Source organism: Rattus norvegicus, chromosome 1 (assembly GCF_036323735.1).
Source record: "Rattus norvegicus strain BN/NHsdMcwi chromosome 1, GRCr8, whole genome shotgun sequence".
Lineage (NCBI taxonomy): Eukaryota > Metazoa > Chordata > Mammalia > Rodentia > Muridae > Rattus > Rattus norvegicus.
Window position 1 is genome coordinate 262,444,030 of NC_086019.1, and position 20,223 is coordinate 262,464,252.

The window sequence follows — 20,223 nt, forward strand, 5'->3', positions numbered from 1 at the left end:
CCTGCCCCGCCCCCTCCCCGCCCCGCCCCGCTACTGTCTTCTTTACCTCTGCCCAACCTCCAGGACCTTCCAGGGTAGAGCTTCTGTCCATGTCCAGTTCTCCCTTTCCAAATATTTGGCTCAAAGGGGGTCAGCCTGGGTCTTACCTACAGCCCTGTTCCCCATCAATCATTAATGGCTTGTATTCAAAGCTTCACTCTCTGTAGGAATGAGTGTGTGTGTGTGTGTGTGTGTGTGTGTGTCTGTGTGAGTATATGTGCAAGTGTGTGTGGTGTGTATGTGTGTATATGTGTATGAGTGTGAATGTGTGTGTATAAGTGTATGTGAGTGTGTATATGTGTATGTGAGTGAATGTCTGTGAATGTGTGAATGTGTGTATATATGTGTGAGTGAATGTGTGTGAATGTGTGAATGTGTGTGTATGTGTATGTGTATGTGAGTGTGAATGTGTGTGTATAAGTGTATGTGAGTGTGTATATGTGTATGTGAGTGAATGTCTGTGAATGTGTGAATGTGTGTGTATATGTGTGAGTGAATGTGTGTGAATGTGTGAATGTGTGTGTATGTGTATGTGAGTGTGAATGTGTGTATAAGTGTATGTGAGTGTGTATATGTGTATGTGAGTGAATGTGTGTGAATGTGTGAATGTGTGTGTGAATGTGTGTGTATATGTGTATGTGAGTGTAAATGTGTGTGTGGTATGGATGTGTGTATGTATGAGTGTATGAATATGTGTGTGTGGTGTATATATGTGTATGTGTGTGTATATGGTGTGTGTGTGTGTGTGAATGTGTGTGTATGAGTGAGTGTGAGTGTGTGCTCATCTGTCAGCCAGAAAACGACTTGAGGGGTTGTAACTTGGGGTTTCATCAACCTTATTTAGAGATTTTTTTTTCTAACTGGCCTGGAGATTACTAGTTGGGCTGGGCTGACTGGACAGTGAGCCCCAGGGATTTGCCTGTCTCTGCCTCCCCAGCACTGGGATTAGAAGCATCCACCATAGCAGATTTTCATGTGTGTTCTGGGTTCAGACTCAGGTCCTCAGACTTGTGGACTCTTTTCTGACTGAGCAGTCTCTCAAGCCCAGTCCTTGGAATAGCTGTCACCAACCTCCTAGCAACCTCAGCACCAATGACTCCATTTTGTCCCACTGGTCACACGGCTCCATCTTGCAGCATCTGAGGACATCACTGAGGTTAGGCCGTGCAACGTGCAACCCTGTCCTAAATGGGTTGTCTCACGTAAGCTCACTTAACCCTTTCGAAATCCACACTGCGGCAGGCAGACGAGCCTCTTCACCTGCAAGAGACAATTCTCACTGCTGGAGCATGCTGGAGGCTACACGCAGTGACTGGTGTGTTCTGCACTGTCTTCCCTGTACACATGACAGTTCATTAACAGTTAGGAGAGTCTCAGCCTACCCTCTCCCGGTTGTCATCCACTGGCCCATGAGCACAGTCAAGCCACTGCTTCTCCTTACCCTTGGCTGTGACCTCAGGCAAGGTTGCCTAACAGGCCACAGGGATGACCTTTTGGAATGCCCTCCCAGCCTTCCTGAATGGTTTCCTTTACTTTGAAGTTTCTGCCAGGAAAGACCGTTGCAGCCCTTGCTGTCACCCGGGCTGGTTTTCCTCAGAGTGAGGCTGGCGCGGTTGGCTGTGCCTCAGGTGATGGCATCAAGATGGGTCCAGCGGACATGCCTCCAAGACTAAGCCAGGCTGAGAGTACGGTCTGTAGTTAGGACTAATAGAAAACAATTGTGAATAGCTAGCAGGCTTGCTACATACAGCACAGCCCACAGGTCAGGCTCTGAGCCAGCCCAGCCCATACAGGATCTAACTTAATCCAGGGAACCAATAGGAGGTTAACAATCCACATTAACAAACAAGGAGACAGAGGCTGCACACGGAGGGACTGGCCAGAGGCCACACAGTGGCAGATCCTCTGTGCCAGGCAACCGGGAGCCTTCTAAACACTGTGTTCCACTTCCTTATGGAATCGGGAGGAAGCTGATTCTGAGCCCACACGGCAGTTAGAGCAGCAGGTTTAGTTAGAAGAACGGCTGAGCGAGTTTGAGCAACGCTGCCCGCCCGAGATCAGTGGGGAGATTACCCTCCACCACGGCTCCAGGTGGAACAACAAGTGGGAGGGACCGGCTCACTCTGAAGCCCGCCCTTCCCACCATCCCGTTCCAACCCACTTTCCGCTCCCACTACCCACCCATCCTCTTCCACCTTGCCCCACCAGAGAGGAGAGAGCCGAGCACACTCTCAAGCTAGTTTTTCTCTGTATTGTTTAACGCTTAAAAAAGTTGAGCGATGGTCCCATTTTGTAGACAGAGACGTTGAGGCATAGTTAAGATGATGGCTTTGTTGGTAGAACTGGCCCTTGAGATGGAGCTGAAGGTGAACTAGAGGCTGGGCGGCCACACTGTGAAACAGGAATGAGTCCCTCAGAAGTTTTGGAAATAACTTCAGAACCTGGTGGGAAGGGAGGGGATAGCCTCTTTCAGGGCACACTGGTCCTCTGCTGGGTTAGCCCAGACCACACCTGCTCTCCTAACCAGCCAGAGTTCCTTGTCACTGCTAGGGAGAAGGATACTGTCCCTCTCATAAACAGATGTTTGTAGCATGAGATCGCCCACTGACCACTTGGTGAGACAGTGTAAGATACCAGAACGCACCTACAGAACAGGCTTCCAGACGCCACCAACCCACAGGCCTGGGAGTATGTGACATCTTGCAACCTTGGGTAGCACACCTGTCACCAGTGAAGGTATCTTGCAACTCATAGCGCAAGACAGAGCTTCCCACAGCCAAGGAGTCAAGATTACAGTCTGTGACCTCCCCTGGTCTTGCCTGGAGCCTCCCAGACCATAGGTGGCTCCTGCTGCCTCTTGGTGGACAGATACAGGCAGATTCCAGGGAGCTTGAAAAATGTCAAAAGACACATGGATGTGACACCAGGTGGTTGGAGTTAAACCCTAGAGCCCTCCTCTCATGAGTCACATGACCTGGGAAATAGCATGGCACCTTTTAGCCTCACTGTTGATATTTGTAGAAAGGGATCAATCATGCCTCTTTAGTACTTCTGGTGAACCCAGAGGATTTATATAGGTGTCCACCCTGCTGAGGGTTTGGTATGGATCGTCCGTCCCCACATGTGCATGAGCTGGGAGCCTGTTTGCCAGTGTGGCAGAGCGGAGGGAGTGATGGGAGCTCGGCTCAGGGATCCTTTGAAAATGATCAATGTCTGGGCACAGAAGTGAGTCAGGTAGAATTTCCCCTTCACTCCCACTCGAGTCATAACAACCCAAAAATATCCCATCAAAGGGCAGTTACCCTTGGGAGAGAAGTAGCCACTGTAAGCCCTAGAGCCTGTGAAGCAGGGGCTTGACACACACACACACACACACACACACACACACACACACACTTACATACATATGCACACATACATACACACACTTACATACATACACACACACTTACATACACACACATACATATACACACACTTACATACATACATACATACACACACTTACATACACACATATACATACACACACACTTACATACATACATACACACACATACACATACACACACACACACACACACACACACACACACACACACACACACACACCTTTTGTTTGATCTCACTCCAAATCTGGATGAGTTGAAGGACCACCTCTGGACCTCAGTTTTTCTCTCTATAAACTGGCTGTATTCTAAGACTCTGGGTGTCAGTGCCAGCCCCCTTACTTTGTACATGAAGAAAACGTACATTCAGAAACACACTGTTGGGGTTGGGGATTTAGCTCAGTGGTAGAGCACTTGCCTAGCAAGCACATGGTCCTGGGTTCGGTCCTCAGCTCTGGGAAAAAAAACAAAAACAAAAAACAAAACAAACAAAAAAAAAACAAAGAAAGAAACACATGGTAATGCTCACGGTCAAATACACAGACATTTGACAGATGTACTAACTACTAAACTCCAAGAGTTCTGATTTCAGAATCCAGCCCAGCATCCCTGGGCTCCACAGGTCAAAAACATTGCTTCCTTGTGCAGAGGGTAGGAGGAAAGATGGTCACTAGCATGTGCCCTTGAGTGAGCAGGCCTCTCTGTAAATAGCAGCCCATCATGGTGGGATTCTCCTAGTGAGGCTGCACCACCCAGGGGAACAGAAAGCTAATTGGCTCTTTCGAGATGGTGGAGAATATGAGGGTGACGAATTGCGTGCTAGTCAGTGGCAGGATGCTCTGACAGAGGGCTGCAAATGCCACTCCGGGGATGTGTTAATGAAGGGCTCTGCATGCACAACACGAGAGGCAATTATTCTGTTCTCCCTGGCACTGGCTTCTCCCGGTAGGAGAGCTGCCCACAAGGCTGGAAGGAGTTCAGCAGAAAGTTCACCAAGGAAGCCAGATGGAGAAAGAACGGAACTTGCTGTCTGGATCTGCCGTCCCCAAACCGACAGAGCAGAGCGCCTGTCTGTCCGCACTCTCCTTATCCCGGTGGACATGAGGAGGAGGCAACCTGCGGAGGAGGTGGCTTTAGCTGTGGTGCAGAGAGATCCAGGCTGCTTCCAAAGGGGTCTAGCGCTGGTATCCTTCATGGCTGAAGATGTCAGCAGGATAAGGTGCTGGGCCAGACGTGCTCCTAGCTTGTAAAGCCAGCATCTTGGGGATGGAGAAGAAAGATTACACGTTCAATGCTGGGCTGGGCGACACAGTAAGGAAAAAGAAAGAGGAAAGAAAAGAGAAGGGAAGGTAGATATGAGGCACTAATATTCATTTTGAAAGAAAAATGTGGCCACGCAGTTGAGTTAGGGGTGGTGGGGTGGGGTGTAGTTATCGGTTTGCAGATGTCTACATTGAGTTCCCTTTCTGGTGGTCCCAAACTCTTCATCAACCAGTTCCTGAAGTTCAAGGAAAGAGCTTCCTTCCTCTGCTTGGACAGGACCCAGGCCTGCTAATGGAACTGTGCAAACAAATTCTGTCCGCCCACCCAGATCAGATGAAGTCTGATAAAAAACAAATACCGTGCAAGGGGGACGTGGCTCAGTGGTTAGAGCGCTTGGTGTGTAAGCCTAGTGGATCCCCAGGTCTCATGTGAAAAGTCAGGCATGGCTGCCCATACATGTAATGCCAGCCTTGCTCCAGGGAGGTTAGGCTGGAGAGGTCGGTGGTGTGCTCTTGCAGATGACGAGCTTCCACTGACACTCAGGATGAGGTGGGGTCAGTCCTGGCTGCAGAACACTGCCACATACCTCATGTAAGGACTATCAGTGGATCTAGATGACTCAGGCTATGGCCGGGAAGCTGACTGGCTGGGCCCTGGCTAACCGGAGGGTAAGGACAGTGCCCCCAGCTGCCCAGGACCGTTCTCATGTCCCAGCAGCCCCTTGTCTCCACACAGTCGATGCTGACACACAGGCAGGAGACTCCAAGTTTATCTGTGTAAGAATCACCTAGGAAAACTGGAAAGCCTGCCAGGGGCAGCTTCTTAACCCCACTCTTTGAGGTTCTCATTTAGTGAGTTTGAGCAGGACTCTAGGCACAGTGTTTTGATCGGTCCTGGGAGACTCCCACATAGGTGGTTTCTAGACTTCACTGTGAGCGAGAATCCTGCTCTCATGGCTCAGTGTGCAGACTTCTGAAGTCAGAACAGACTCCAAACCCTAGCTCTGACATTCAACGGCTGTAGTCCCCCTAACCCTGTTTCCCCATCTGCAATATGAGGCCTTCACCATCCTCCTGCTATAAGGTTTAAATGAGATTCAGGCAAAGGCCTCCCAGGTTGCCTGGAATTCATCCAGCCTTTCATTGGTAATTACTGTTGCTAGAAACCGTTATCCCTAGCTAGCTCCTCCTAGCCCTTGCTTTTAGCCCTGGCTAACCCCTGCTTCCAGCCTCTTTTAGCCCCTCCCAGCCCCTGCTTCTAGCCCCTCCCATACACACAGGAACTCACCGGGCAATGAGAGGCACATGTGCTTTTGATTCAAAATTGCCTTCACACATGCTAGGCAAATGCTCTACCACTAAGTTACATCTTCAACTCACCCTCTCCCCTTTAAAGGTAACTCTTTCAAAACTGCTACCAGGAATTGAACCTGGGGCCTTAGGAACGTTGGTTAGCACTCTGATGCCAAGCCTCAAATTTGTGATCCTTCCTTCCTCACTGAGGCCTCTGACTCAGACCACTGAGGTTGATCTGATTTCCCCTTTGGAGGGCAAGGCATCTTTACTGCTCTATTTTTCTACCCCAAGTAGAAACCGAATCCCTTATTAGACCATTTCCACATGAGAAAAGATAAAACAGTGTCTCCTACCCAGCCCAGCCTGGGCGGAGCACTGGGAAAGTCTCTAACAGGCCCACGTCGTATTTAGCATTGAAAAGAAAACAGAAGTCTACGGATTCCTGGACCCGTCGTTTATCTGGGGATTTGATGGGACTGAGGGCTGGGCAGAGTTGGGCCTGCTTCAGGAGCCTCGTAAGAAGACAAGGCCTCCTCCTAGAGCGGCTTGCAGTCTAGCCCTTCCTAGTCTGGGTTCTCTGGGCCTGGGCTGTCCTGTTGCAAATAGAAGTCCTGGGCGGCAGATCTATCTGTGTCTGGGCTTCCGAGGCCATTGACTGAGCTCTTCTTAGCCCTCTCTGAGCTCTTAGTGTCTTGTCTGTGCGATGAGCTGCCTCTCTGGGTTCTGGTGGGGAGCAGCTCTAACACCTCGGTGGACTCAGCACTGTCCTTGTGAGTGGCAAGCGTACCACAGTGCCTGCCTCCTTTCTCTTGGGCTCCGGCTCAACGTTTCTTCAGCACAGCCTAATATATTTCTGTGTGAGGAAAAGCGAAGAGAGCGCCAACACTCGAGAGACATTCATGAAGAGCTTTGGTGTTCCAGCATTTTGTGTCACATGCAGAAAGGCCCTTGGCAGAGAACTCAGGGTTGCTCTTGAATGGCATTTGCTGCAGAAGAAGGTATGTCTTCTCTCCTACCTCTGGGTCTCAGGGAAGTGACCCAGAGCAGATCTCAGGAGAGTCCAGGGCTGTGTCATCACTGGCCGGGCCGGGCCGGGCTGACTCAGACCCATGGGGCAGGAGCAGTCCCCTGAGAAGCTAGTTGCCCTTTCAGAGAAAACCCCCTGTGGTTGTGAGGAGAGCTAAGTGGTACAAAGGGGAAATAGAAACTCATTTGACTTTTACCTAGAAACCCCTGATCTTCTGCCTGGTTGTTTATGACCCATTATCTCCCGAAACTTCTGTTCCTCTGCCTGAATGGTGACCGCCCATTTCTCCAGGCTGGGGGCACCTTGAATCTTCTGTCATCCTCTGTGTTCAGGTCTTACTGGGCACATAAAAACACACAGATGAAGTGGGTGGATGGATGATGATGAATGGATGGATGGACGAACGGACAGATGGATGTTCAAGTAAAGGAGTCTGCTGTCTCCCAGGAAGGAGCCAGTCGCAGAAACCTGCTGCAGTCAGTACAGCTGAGCGAAGTCTTAGGGTGTGACCACTACAGGCCCTCACCCCAGCACTTGAGAATCTGAGGGATTCTCAGGCACATGGTCAAGGGCAGCTTGGGTTACAACACAAATGTCAGTTTGTGTTACATACAACATGACCCCGTCCTAGCCCTCTCCTTTCCAAAGCCATGGATTTCAGAGCATAGGGACCACATTTTCCATAGCTGGAGGAATGTGGCCATTTCCTGCGCCCCACTCCACACAAGGCAAAGAGAGGCTGTGTGCGAGGGCCATGAGTCTGTCCAGCATGAGAGGCTGTCTGGAAGAAAGGAAGGGGTAAGAAGGAAAGAAACTAAGAAATAAAGAGAGAAAGAAGGTTCAAGACAATTAAATACAGATATCCAGAAAGAAACTTCTTTCCAATGATTTCTGCTAGACAGTGAACTTGAGGCCAACCCAGGCTACACAAGATCCTATCAGCCAAAAATGAATGGATGTCTTTCCCTTATTCCCGCTCTAGGTATGAATCCTAATTTTGCTACATGCCAGCCATGTTGCCTTATCAAGTTACTTAGCCTCTCTCTTTTCACATCTGTATCTAGAAGTTACAGGATGGCTAGACACCATGAAAGAACATGGTAGGGGAGTTGGGGATTTAGCTCAGTGGTAGAGCGCTTGCCTAGGAAGCGCAAGGCCCTGGGTTCGGTCCCCAGCTCCGAAAAAAAGAACCAAAAAAAAAAAAAAAAAAAAAAAAAGAACATGCTAGGATGCTTAGCACAGAGCCTTGAGCATGCATGTACACACACATACACACACACACTCACACACACACAGACACACAGACACAAACACACACACACACTCACACACACACAGACACACACACTCACACACAGCCACACAGACACAGACACACACACTCACACACAGACACATACACACAGACATAGACACACATACACACACAGACACACACACACTCACACACAGACACAAACACACATGCACACACACACATTCAGACACAGACACACACTCAGATACACACACACTCACACACAGACTCACACACAGACACACACACGCACACACATTCACTCACACACACTCACATACAGACACACACAGACACATACACACAGACAGACACACACTCACACACAGACACACACACTCACACATAGACACACACACACTCACACACACAGACACACAGACACTCACACATAGACACACAGACACTCACACATACTCACATACAGACACACACAGACATACACACACACAGACACACACACACTCACACACAGACACAGTCACATACACACACACACAAACACACACACACACACACACACACACACACACACACACACACACACACACTGAGTGGCAGCTGATGGCCCCTAAGGGAATGGTTAAAGGAAACAGGGAGCTTAGATCCCATTCACACAGCCAATTGTGAGTAGGGGCACCCCCACCCCCAACTTGGAGAGAGAAGAGGCGGTGCTGGTTGCTTAGTCGTTGCTTAGTGGTCCAGGGTCCAGTGAGGTGAGGAGCCTTTTGCATTGCTGTCTTCCCTCCTCTCTTCCTCCCACCCACCCTCCTTCCCTTCCTGATTTCTAGCCTTCCTCCCTTCCTCTCTTCCTTCCTTGTTTTTCATTGACAGGGTTTCTCAATATACCTCAGGGAGATCTTGACTCAAGACCTCACCTCTGCCTTAGCTTCCCAGATGCTGAGATCACCATGCCTGGCTACATCGGATCTTTCTGTGTTCAGAGCAGTGGTGAGGGTCCAAGTGGGTGAGGGACAAGAAAAGAAATGCCTATGTAAGTTGTAACGGTCTGCAGCCAGACCAGTCCAGACCTCAGTGGCTCCCACAGCTGACAGGAACAGAACTTTCTATTGACGTGGCTAAAGGAAACCTGGGAAGGGGAGAAGCGGCTCCAGGAATGCCCGACCATGCCTTTGGTTGCACCAGGCCCTACAGCAGGGCCTCAATCTTCCCTAGGAGAGTGTAAAGGGAAAGATAGAACCATACTGGAGTTCCAGGGACAGAGTCATTGTGCCAAGACTTGGGAACTATCCCAGGGCTCCTACCGCCAAGAGGCCCCTCTTCACCCCTACCTCCATAGCTACCTGCTAATTCACCATGAAGTCACCTTCCTTTTGGAAGGGGTCCCCAGAGCACATGATGCACCTCATGTTTAACCCCATCCCCTGATGGTGTTTGTTAGAGACAGCATGGAGAAACCAGGTTTAACATTTTATTTATTTATCTATAAGTGTATGTGTACAGGTACGTGCATGCTACTGCCAGCAAGTAGGAGTCAATTCTCTCCTTCCACCACTGCCCCCAGGAACCAAACTCAGGTCACCAGGCTTGGCAGTGAGAGCCCTTACCTTCTGAGTCACCTCACCTGCCCAGAGCCAGGGCCATATTTTTAAGTTTGCTATTTTGTGTCCATAGAAATGGGGCAGGAAGAGTCACTGGGGAGTTTGTTGAATGAGATGACCTCATTCAAGGAGGAGGTAAGAGACTTTCCAAGGAGGTAGGAGGGTTGGGGTTGCTGACTTGGTGTGGGAGGGTTCCTCTCTTCTACTGATAACCTGGACTTCTGTGTTCAAGCTCCCAGAGGGAGTGAGCATCTACTTGTGGGCTGTGAAAGATAGCCTCATTTCTGGTTGAGCCAAGGCTTGAAACCCCAGAAACCCTGAAAGAGACTGTAGGCGTTTCGCCTGTTCCAGGGCACCAGGCCCTGTCCCTAGCCGCAGTCCCCCACAGATTTGTGGCCATCAGTCATGTAAGGGCAACACCCAAAGCCCCTCCACTTGTACAGGACATGACCTGTGGTCACGTAGGCTCAGGACAGATCTCCATGCTAATGAGGTACCTAAAGGCCTGGAGGGTCTAGCCAATAAGCTTTCCTTCCCAGACATTCCTCCCTACAAAAGGTATTTAACCTCAGGCCCACCCTTAGAAGTGGGGTATGGTTTTACTCATCCACTTTCTGTCATGACAATAAATGTCTTTTTTTTTTTTTTTTTTTTTTTTGGTTCTTTTTTTTCGGAGCTGGAGACCGAACCCAGGGCCTTGCGCTTCCTAGGCAAGCGCTCTACCACTGAGTTAAATCCCCAGCCCCTGACAATAAATGTCTTAAAACCATGGACTGTCTCTTTTCATTGGTATCTGCTGTGGGGAGCAATGGGGAAGGCCTAGAAGGCCTCTCTGCACTCCCAACCTCCAGCTGTCAAGCTCTCCCCATGGGACCAGCTGGAGCTCTCCTCTTCTCCCCACTTGGCCTGGGCTAGATCCAGCCCGCAGGCTCCCACTCCATTCTCAGCACTTCCGTGACTCCCAGTGGCGCCTAGGTGTCCGAGAACCTGAGAACCAGACGGCCCCAGCCATGTCGCAGGCCCAGGACCCCTGAGCCAGCTCCAGCTGTCCGTTGCCTCAGACTGAGTTTCCCCACCCCTGGAGGAACAGTGTCCTGGGCTTCCCTATAGCCTGACACTTGCCCTGGTGACAGTGTGAGGTAAGTGCTGTCAACTTTCTGCATCCTACCTCTAATGTCATTTTTCACCAACATGCCAACAGTGTAGCTACTCCTCATACCATCATTAAGAGCACCCAATCACCCATCCGTGACAATTTTGTCAAGTTGACACAACGTAGAATAACCAGGGTAAAGAATCTCAATGTGGGATTGTCTACATTGGGTTGACCTATGGGCATGTCTATGGTGGGCTGTCTTCATTAAGTTAACTGATATGGGAAGACCCAGCCCACTATGGGAGGTATCATTCCCTAGGCAGGTGTCCTGAACTGCATAAGAGTGAAGAAATTGAGCTGAGTGCAAGCAACCAGCATGAAGGCATTTATTCTCTCTCTGCTATTGACTGTAGATATGGTATGACTAGTTATTTGAAGAACTTGCCTCAACTTCCTCCACAGTGATGGACCATAACCTGGAACTGAAAGCTGAAACAAACCCCTTTAGCTCTATGCTGTTTTTTGTCAAGATATTTTATCACAGCAACAGAAATGAAACTAGAACATATCCATCTATCCACACATATACCCATCTACCCACTCAGTCATTCATTCATTCATACACCTAGCCACTCATTCACTCACCCATCCATTCGAACATCTTCCTATCTATCCATTTCTCTGTCCATTCATCCATCCATCCATCCACCCACCCACCAATTTCTTCATCCATCCATTCATCTACTACTCCACCATCTACCCAGCTATTCACACATTCATCCATTCCTCTATCTACTTACCGATCCACCCATTTCTTCATCCATCCATCCATCCATCATCAACCCATCTATTTCTTCATGCATATCTATCCATTATCTATCCATCCTCCCACCCACTGACCTAACACTTCTGGAATTCACACTGTATTATTTCTCCTAAACTATGGTCCAGATTCCTAGAAAAACCTGTTCTGCCCTGGTCCAAGTCCACTGAAAAGGACCTTCTGTTGGCCATTTCAGAGTGGGTGACCTCAGTTGCTCAAAGTCCCAGGTGTACAAGTGAGTAGGTCCTCCTCCATACATGCTTTTATAGGCTAACTCTTATCTGAGACTCCTCCAGGGAGGCCCTGTAGCCAAGCATTGCTGTCAGAGCCTATCCTACCTGCCCAGCCTGCTCACCCATAGTATGGGCCAACAGCTTCATCCAGCCAGGCTAGCTAGGCCAGGCTAGAGGTGCGTGGGAAGGCGTGGACAGAGCAGCGAAGGGGTCCAAGGGTGCAGGTGGACCTCATCTCTGCGTCTAGCACCGATATCTACAAAACACCTTGTGCTCAGGCTTTGGGCAAGATCTAGAAATATGACCTGGAGAAACTCTGTTGTCTGATAGCATCATAGCTCAGCATCCCAGTGTCTGTCCAGGAAACTTGTCCTTCCTCTCTGGCAGCCTGGCCTTGACTAGCCAGCATCCCACAGTGTGATTCCCAGCCAGCTTCACCTCATGACAGCCATGCCATGGAACACAAGCCTCCACTCCATTCCCGCCCCTGGCGCCACCTCAAGGCCACTTCCCTCCTGACCTTCCTGCTCTAGGGAGCAGTCATTCCCACACAGCCCTTTCTCTCCCTTCCTCCCTGTCACTCTGTCCCTCCCACTCTCCGGAAGGGAAGCCAGGTCCCAACCATTGATTAATAGCCTGGCTTTCACTGATAATTCCTCACTGAGGGCCCACAGCTCCAAGTTTTGAGTAAACATAGCAATTTTCTTTAAATAAACATCCTCTTTACAAAGTAAAACCCCCAGACCAGCTGACCCAGAGGCCATTTTCACCTCTGTGTCCTGCTCCAAGGCATCTGCGTGGGAGGGAGGGAATAGCCTACCAATCAGGATCCTCCATGGGCCTTCTTTCTCTCAACACTCTGAGTGCCCTGTAATTCCTTTCCTGCCTACAGAAGTTCCACCCTCTAACCCCACCTAATACTTCTTCTCCTCAGTGCACAGGTCAATGTCTTCGCCAAGTGGTTTTACCTCAACCCCACCTCCCCCAGCAAAGGCAGATCGGACTGGCCCGTGTGCCTCCTTCTTGATCCACCATCCCTGTTGAGAAGCCACAATGTCTGGCTTCTGATCTTCAGTCTCCACGATTCCTGTAACTCTATGCCGTATTCAGACCCACTCTTCTTTTTTTTTTTTTTTCTTTTTTCTTTTTTTTTTCTGGAGCTGGGGACCTGAACCCAGAGCCTTGGGCTTGCTAGGCAAGCGCTCTACCACTGAGCTAAATCCCCAACCCCCAGACCCACTCTTCTACCTTGACTCCCGTACCTTGGGTCTGACAGCTCTCCCAATTCTGTGTCTCATCAGAGGTGGGGATGGAGGCCTGGGAGTCTACACACTACGTAGGAACCAATGCAGGCAGTGCAGGGATATGTGGAGGACCAGGACCACTGCAGCAGCTCCCAGGACTCAGCCACTGAGTCAGAATACTGAAGAACAGGTGGTCTCCGCCTTGACCCTGTGAGGGATGCTGGAGTGGTCCTTATGCTGAGTTCATCACATCAGATACTACAATGATTCGCAACGCTGGGCATTTTGAAATCAACACCCTCCCCCGCTCTCCTTTTACTCTTCCAGAGCACGAGTACTCTGAGAGTCCTGCTGGGTCTTTGGTTGGTCAAAGATGAAGGATGCTTTAGGGATTTGCAGAGCAGATAAACGTATTTACTAGGATGAACACAAACCTCAGGGGGTCAGGGGAAGGGGAACGGTTTTCCCAGCACTGCCGACTCTGAGACCAGAAAGTTCCCCTGGCAGGATATGGGAAGGTCCCCAGCAGTGGCTGCCAGGGTCCACTTCCTGCAGGGTGTGTGCTGTCAGTGAGACCCAAGGAGGAGTCACCCCCGCCAAATATCATCAGTGCTGGGTTCCTGGATTTGAGACGGTCCAGCTCCAGAGGCAGAAAAACAAACAAACAACGAAAACAAAAATACAAAAAACCAGACAGCGGCAGTGGCACCTCTGTGTACCTGGGCGGAGCCGGGAGGCTAAGCTCAATCTTGGTTCAGTGTACAGCCTCAGAGTCTCTCACCACCTTAAACAAGACTGGAAACCGGCTGACATTTCTAGTTTAGAGGCTCCGGGTTCCCAGCTGGGCGTAAGCTTTGCTGATACAAAACAAAACAAAACAAACGAAACAAAACAAAACCCTTCCTGAATGCAGGGTGTGGCAGTCCATGCTGGCCATCTTCAACTCAAGAAATAAAAGGAGGGTGTGCAAGGCCCTAGGTTCCATTTCCAGCATTGCAAGGAGAAGAGGGGGAGGACAAAAGAAAGAATAGTAATAAAACAGCCTGTTTTACAGAGAAATCCTGTCAAAACAAAAACAAAACAAAAACAGAACAAAAAAACAAAAACCAAAACAAAACAAAACAAAAAAAAACCAGACTGGGTGTGATCCATACCTGTGATCTCAGTATTTAGAAAGCTGAGGCGAGAGGATTATCACAAGTTCAAGGTCAGCCTGTGATACACAGTGAGCTTTGTGAGAGGCTGGCTATAGAGTGAGACTCTGTCTTTTAAAAACAAAAACAAAAACAAAAACCAAAACAAAATGCACACACGGAGAACTTGTGACAACGTTTCCCACCTTCATCTGCACCTTTCACACTGCCCTCTCCCCCACTCCATCCGAAGATTCCTGGTGACCCCCGGCAAGCAGGTTCAATTAGTTCCTTCTTTTTAAGAAATGTCTGCAGAGCCATGAAAGCCCAGGTGCTGTGTGCTGCTCCTATGTCAACATGACATAAGCTAGAGTCATCTTGGAAGAGGAAATCTCAGCTAAGAAAATGTCTCCACTAGATTGCCTGTGTCACTGTGGGTAGTGCCACCTTGCCACCTCTGGGCTGGTGGTCTTGGGAGGTATAAAGAAAGCAGGCTGAGCAAGGCATGGGGAGCAAGCCAGTAAGCAGCACCCTCCATGGCCTCTGCATCAGCTCCTGCCATGAGTTCTCGCCCTGGCTTCCCTGTGATTAGGACTTGTAAGATAAATAAGTCCTTTCCTTTCCATGTTGCTTTTAGTCGTGAGTTATCATAGCAGTAGAAACCCTCACTAAGAGACCTCTGCCCCCACCACTCTGCTTGTTACTTTACCTTGGCACTGTTACTTGTATCTTTTTTCTTTGCACTAAGAAACAATTCATACTAGATAACATTTGCTCCTTTTAGTCGAAGCTCACTGTGTTTAGCATACACAGCTCAGTGGTTTTAGCATACTCAAAAGAACTGCATAGCTATTACCACTCTCCGAGTAGTAATAAACCCCCTAAATAAACCCAAGACCATTAGCGGTCACTCCTTTCTCCTTCACCCACAGACACTAGCGAGCCACCAGTAAGTTTTTCGAGGACTTTCTTATTCTGGGCATTTATATAAATGGAACAGTGCAAAGTGTGGTCTTTTGAGTCTGGGTTGTAGCCCTTAGCATAGTGTGTGTGTGTGTGTGTGTGTGTGTGTGTGTGTGTGTGTGTGTGTGTGTGTTATAGAACATGGGTGAGAGACAGAGAGACATCATAGGGAGAAACAAGGACAACCTTAAAGCCACCATCCTATAAAATCTGCACCAGCAGGGATGACCCCTTCCCCCCATCACTCTGTGTACATAGATGGATCCTATCTCTCATCCTTCCCCACCCAGATCCTCTAGCTCCCTCAACTCAAGACCACGTGAAACCAGGGAAGAATTGTGTATAGCTGCTTGGGATTATGGGCTGGGTACTGAGGTGAGGATCCAGTGACCCTCTCCACTCCCTCTTTTAACACAGCTGTGAGGATCTTTGGCAAGGAGGCCCAACTCCTGAGATGGTGGCAGTTGGGCTCAAAGGCTGGTCCCCTATAGCTGCCTTTCTGGGTACCACTCACTGCCGCCCAGTGCCTGGCTTACAGGCAGGGCTCTCAGCTTCTTGTAGGTGCTGGGAATACAAATTCAGGTTACAGAGTCAGGAATACAAATTATGGTTTTGTAGCCAGCACTTTGCCCACAAAGCTACCCCCTAGCCCGTTAAAACGAAGCATCTAAGTCAGCAGTTCTCAACCGTCCTAACCCTTTAATATACTTCTTCATGCTGGGGTGACCCCCAACCATAAAATTACTTTGGTTGCTATATCATAACTGTAATTTTGCTTCTGTTATGAACAGTGATGTAAATATCTATGTTTTACAATAGTCTTAGTCGACCCCTATGAGGTCTTTTGTTCCCTGTGGGGTCATGACCCACAGGTTGAGAACATTGATTTAAATAAAATATTAAAGGACAAATAATCCCATGGTTTTAAAAAAAACTATTGATTTTACAGTTCTTCTGTTTGTTTCTTCTCAGCATATGTTTAAATAAATTAGAAATATAATAAAAAGTCCGGTGCAGGGGTTGGGGATTTAGCTCAGTGGTAGAGCGCTTGCCTAGGAAGCGCAAGGCCCTGGGTTCGGTCCCCAGCTCCGAAAAAAAAAAGAACCAAAAAAAAAAAAAAAAAAAAAAAGTCCGGTGCAGTGCAGTTTACATGTATTTTGTGTATAAACTGACTAGCGATTCTAAAGGATTGCGCCTCATTTTTTTCTGCTGGAAAGAACAGCGTTGCATTCTCTATGTAAACTCTTGGACTTTGTCTCTTTTCAGAACCCTGGCTCCTTCGTAACTTTCGTTTCCTATTTGCTAAACTTTCATTTAAAAAAAGTAACTATTGAACACAGCTGCGTGTTTATGACTGCCAGCTGTGTGAGACTTCCAGTGTCCCACCTTCCTCAACACTTGTCAGGATCTGTCCCTTCCCCTAACCCGGTTGGCGGGTGCAAGGTGGCATCTTGCTGTGGTTTGGATTTGCATTTCCCTGGGGAGTAAGCTCTGCCTCTTTTTGCATACAGACCTCACATATACACTTACACCTTGGGGGGGGGGGGGTTGAATTGCAGTCACTTCTAAGTTCAGGGGTTTCCTGTTTCGTTTGTTTTTGCTTTTGTTCAGTTTTCTGCACACATGCCCTACCGTCACTGTTCTGTGATCCGTCTCTATATGTCTGAGTTCCCTGTTACGCTTTGGTCAAACGTGGGCTGAGCCTGTGTCTTATTCAAACCCATGCCCTCCTCTTGGGCCCAGTGCATCTACAGTGGTGCCTGGCAAATTTGTGGATTGGACATTCAGCCTTGGACACACACAGGCCTGGACACAAAAGTCTGGACACACAGACTTTTGACATTGTCCTTATGTTTTTCTCCAGGGTCTTTCTAAAGGTCCATGTTTCCAACTTACCTTTCTGTGTAGGCCTGTGGCAGGTTTAAGGGGACTTTGGTGTGAAGTGGGGTCTGAGCTCAACAGTCTGTGTTCTGGAATATTCTGGCATGGTACCCTCCCTCCAGCTCTCAGACTCCCCTCTCTTCTTTGGTGTGGCTTTGGGAGGTAGAAATGGTTGTTTTCCAGCCAAGGCGAATACAGCTCAAGAAGGATTGGTGCCAAAAATATTGATGTCCTTGAGGTATATGACCACCACCACACAGCATACCAATGGCTGCGAGGTGACCCAGAAGACAGAGCCAGACCCTGCCCTTCCTCCATTTTGTTGGCCTCCATGACCTTTAAAATATTCTTTTGTGTGTGGGGAGGGTGGTAATGGGGGGAGGATGGGGAGGGGAACAGCCATACAGGAGGGGAGGGGGGGTTAGGGGGATGTTGGCCTGGAAACCGGGAAAGGGAATAACAATTGTAATGTAAATAAGAAATACCCAATTTATTAAAGATGGAGAAAAATAAAAAATAAAAAATATTCTATTGTGTTCATACCGGGAAATGGAACTGCTGGACCATGCAATAATTCTATTTCTCCCTTTTCCTTTCCTTTCCTTCCTTCATTTCTTTAAAGACTGTATTCTACAGAGTTTGTTTCCCACCCACAGTGCCCAGGGCGTCCTACAACACTAGTTATGGTTCATGCATGGTGACGACTGCTCTGGTAGGTGTGAAGTAGTATCTATTTGCGTGTTTGATTTGCATTTCTCCTGTGACTCCTGCATTGAGTCATGACTATTGACCATTTTTTATGACTTACAGAGAAAAACAAGTGTTTCCTTAATTGAATTGCCTTCTTTTGGTTTCTGTTACTGCTGGTGGTGGTGGCTTGTAGAACTTCTTTGTATATCCCGGATATCGGTCCTTTGCCAGGTACGCAAATTGCAAAATTTTTCTCCCATTCTATGGGTGGTCTTTTTACTCTATGGATCACCTTTTACTGTGCAAAGCTGACATTTTGGTGAAATACAGTGTGTCTGATGGAATGACTTAGGATATTTAAAATAAAGCGCAAGGAAGGAAAGCCGGTGAAAGAAAAATACCAACAGAAATGAATTCTGTGTTTGTCCTTGAGCTGATGACATCCTTTGTTCTGGGGAAGCCCCGGCTGAGAGCGGTGGGTGAGAACTAGAGCCCACATACACTGTTTCGAGCCCCAGTAAGAAGCCTACACATTCTTGGGCCCAGGAGTGGGCTTGTGTGGGTGGGGAGGGGTTGCACTGTGGCTCTGGGGTTTCCCTGAGCTCTGTAAAGGGTGTGTGGCGAGCGGGTTCAAAGGCAGGAAGTTCACTGTTGGGAAAGCAGAGAGTACCTCTCTCTGCCTCTTTCTCTGTAGGTCAGATGTCAGCCTCCCGGAACCAAGTCTAAAGGGCGGCTGCCTGTCTGCCCTTTGCTCTCTGTAAATCTTTCGCCACCTTTATTTTGTTTCGTGAGTTTTTTTTAATTCTAAAAATAATTATGCCTATATCTAACCGAATGAAGCATAAAAGGAAAACATTAACAGTGATTATTCATTAAACAAGATTGTGTCAGCAACCAGGCTTCATGAACCCCTAGAGAACCCCAGCCACCCACAACCCTCCTCATCCACACCCGGCAAGGACCCTGATCCCTTAGGGAGGGACTAGTTCTGGTACAGCGGGGCTCGGTTCAGATTTGTCTGATTTCAAAGGCCATTTACTCCAGCCTCTTTTCTAGTACCACTCACCTTAGCACTTACAGTTTTTTCTTAAGCTTTTGAAATTATGATTATGTATTTTCAAACTCTGTTTACAAATGCAAAGTCAGCTGACTGTCTTAGGAATACTAAGATATGCTGTCTATTGCATTCATTTTTCTCATAAATTGATGTTGTGGGTGCTATTACCACAGTTTTAACTGGGGTCATCATCTCAGGCTGATGTGCTTGCCCCAATCCCTGCCTGCTGGATACCGTGAACGGTCATCCCCCACATCCCCTGACTTGTCTCAAGAGGACAGCTCAACAAGGTTTGGGGATTTCACTGCTTTCCGGTCACCAATAATAAAACGGCAAAGGTTCTGTCCACAGCAGCCCCCCCCCTTTTCCTGATACCTTCTAAAGGGGAATGACAAACAGCTTCCCTGGAGAGCGTGAGGAAGGGACCCACTGCTGTGCCACACGCATCACCACCTTCTTCTCCAGACACGGTTCTGGTGGCATCTTGAACGGCAGCGTCTGCTCTCTTGACTCTCTCTGTACACAGACTTCTGTCATACACACCGTTATTTGTCCCAGAGCAGTGTGTAGGGACAGTTTTGGTTGTCCAGCTGGTATCAAGCTGGTAGAGACCAAGGATACTGCGAAGCATCCTTCAAGGCCCAGGCGGTCCCCATAAATCCCGGTGTTGAGTCAGAGTGAACCCAACAATTCTGCGTTCCTTAGCCAGCTCCCCGTGGCTTTCATTCTTTGAGCTAAATGTTCTCATACTACATGGCACTGTGAGAGACACGCCATGGGAATCTTAGATAGGACAAGAGACATGGTCCTGGACAGAGAAATCCACGGGGCAGCATACACAAGAGCAAGGTGCACAGTGGAGAGAAGAGGTAACACTGACCTATGCTTGTCCCCATATTCAACCCCAGACAGAGGGGAAGGAAGGAAGGAGGCTAAGATTCATGGCCCTCAAGACATCTTGCACCTCCTGTGACCTTTTAAGGATTATAAACAAGGTTCCATTGTGTCACTGATGGTAAAGGTTCCAGTGAACCAGCCTGTGTGTTTGCCACAGGGGAGACTTACTTGTCATGCTGCCCCCTGAGATGTCTGGGTGAGATTAAAGGGTCCTTTATGTTGTGCCTCTTTGGTGACCAGAGAGGCAGTGGAGGTCTTTCCCCTCCAGGCAATAAACTAAAACCCCTTGAGATTGATTGCTGGTCAGGAGACACATTTTAATGGACTAGCTTTA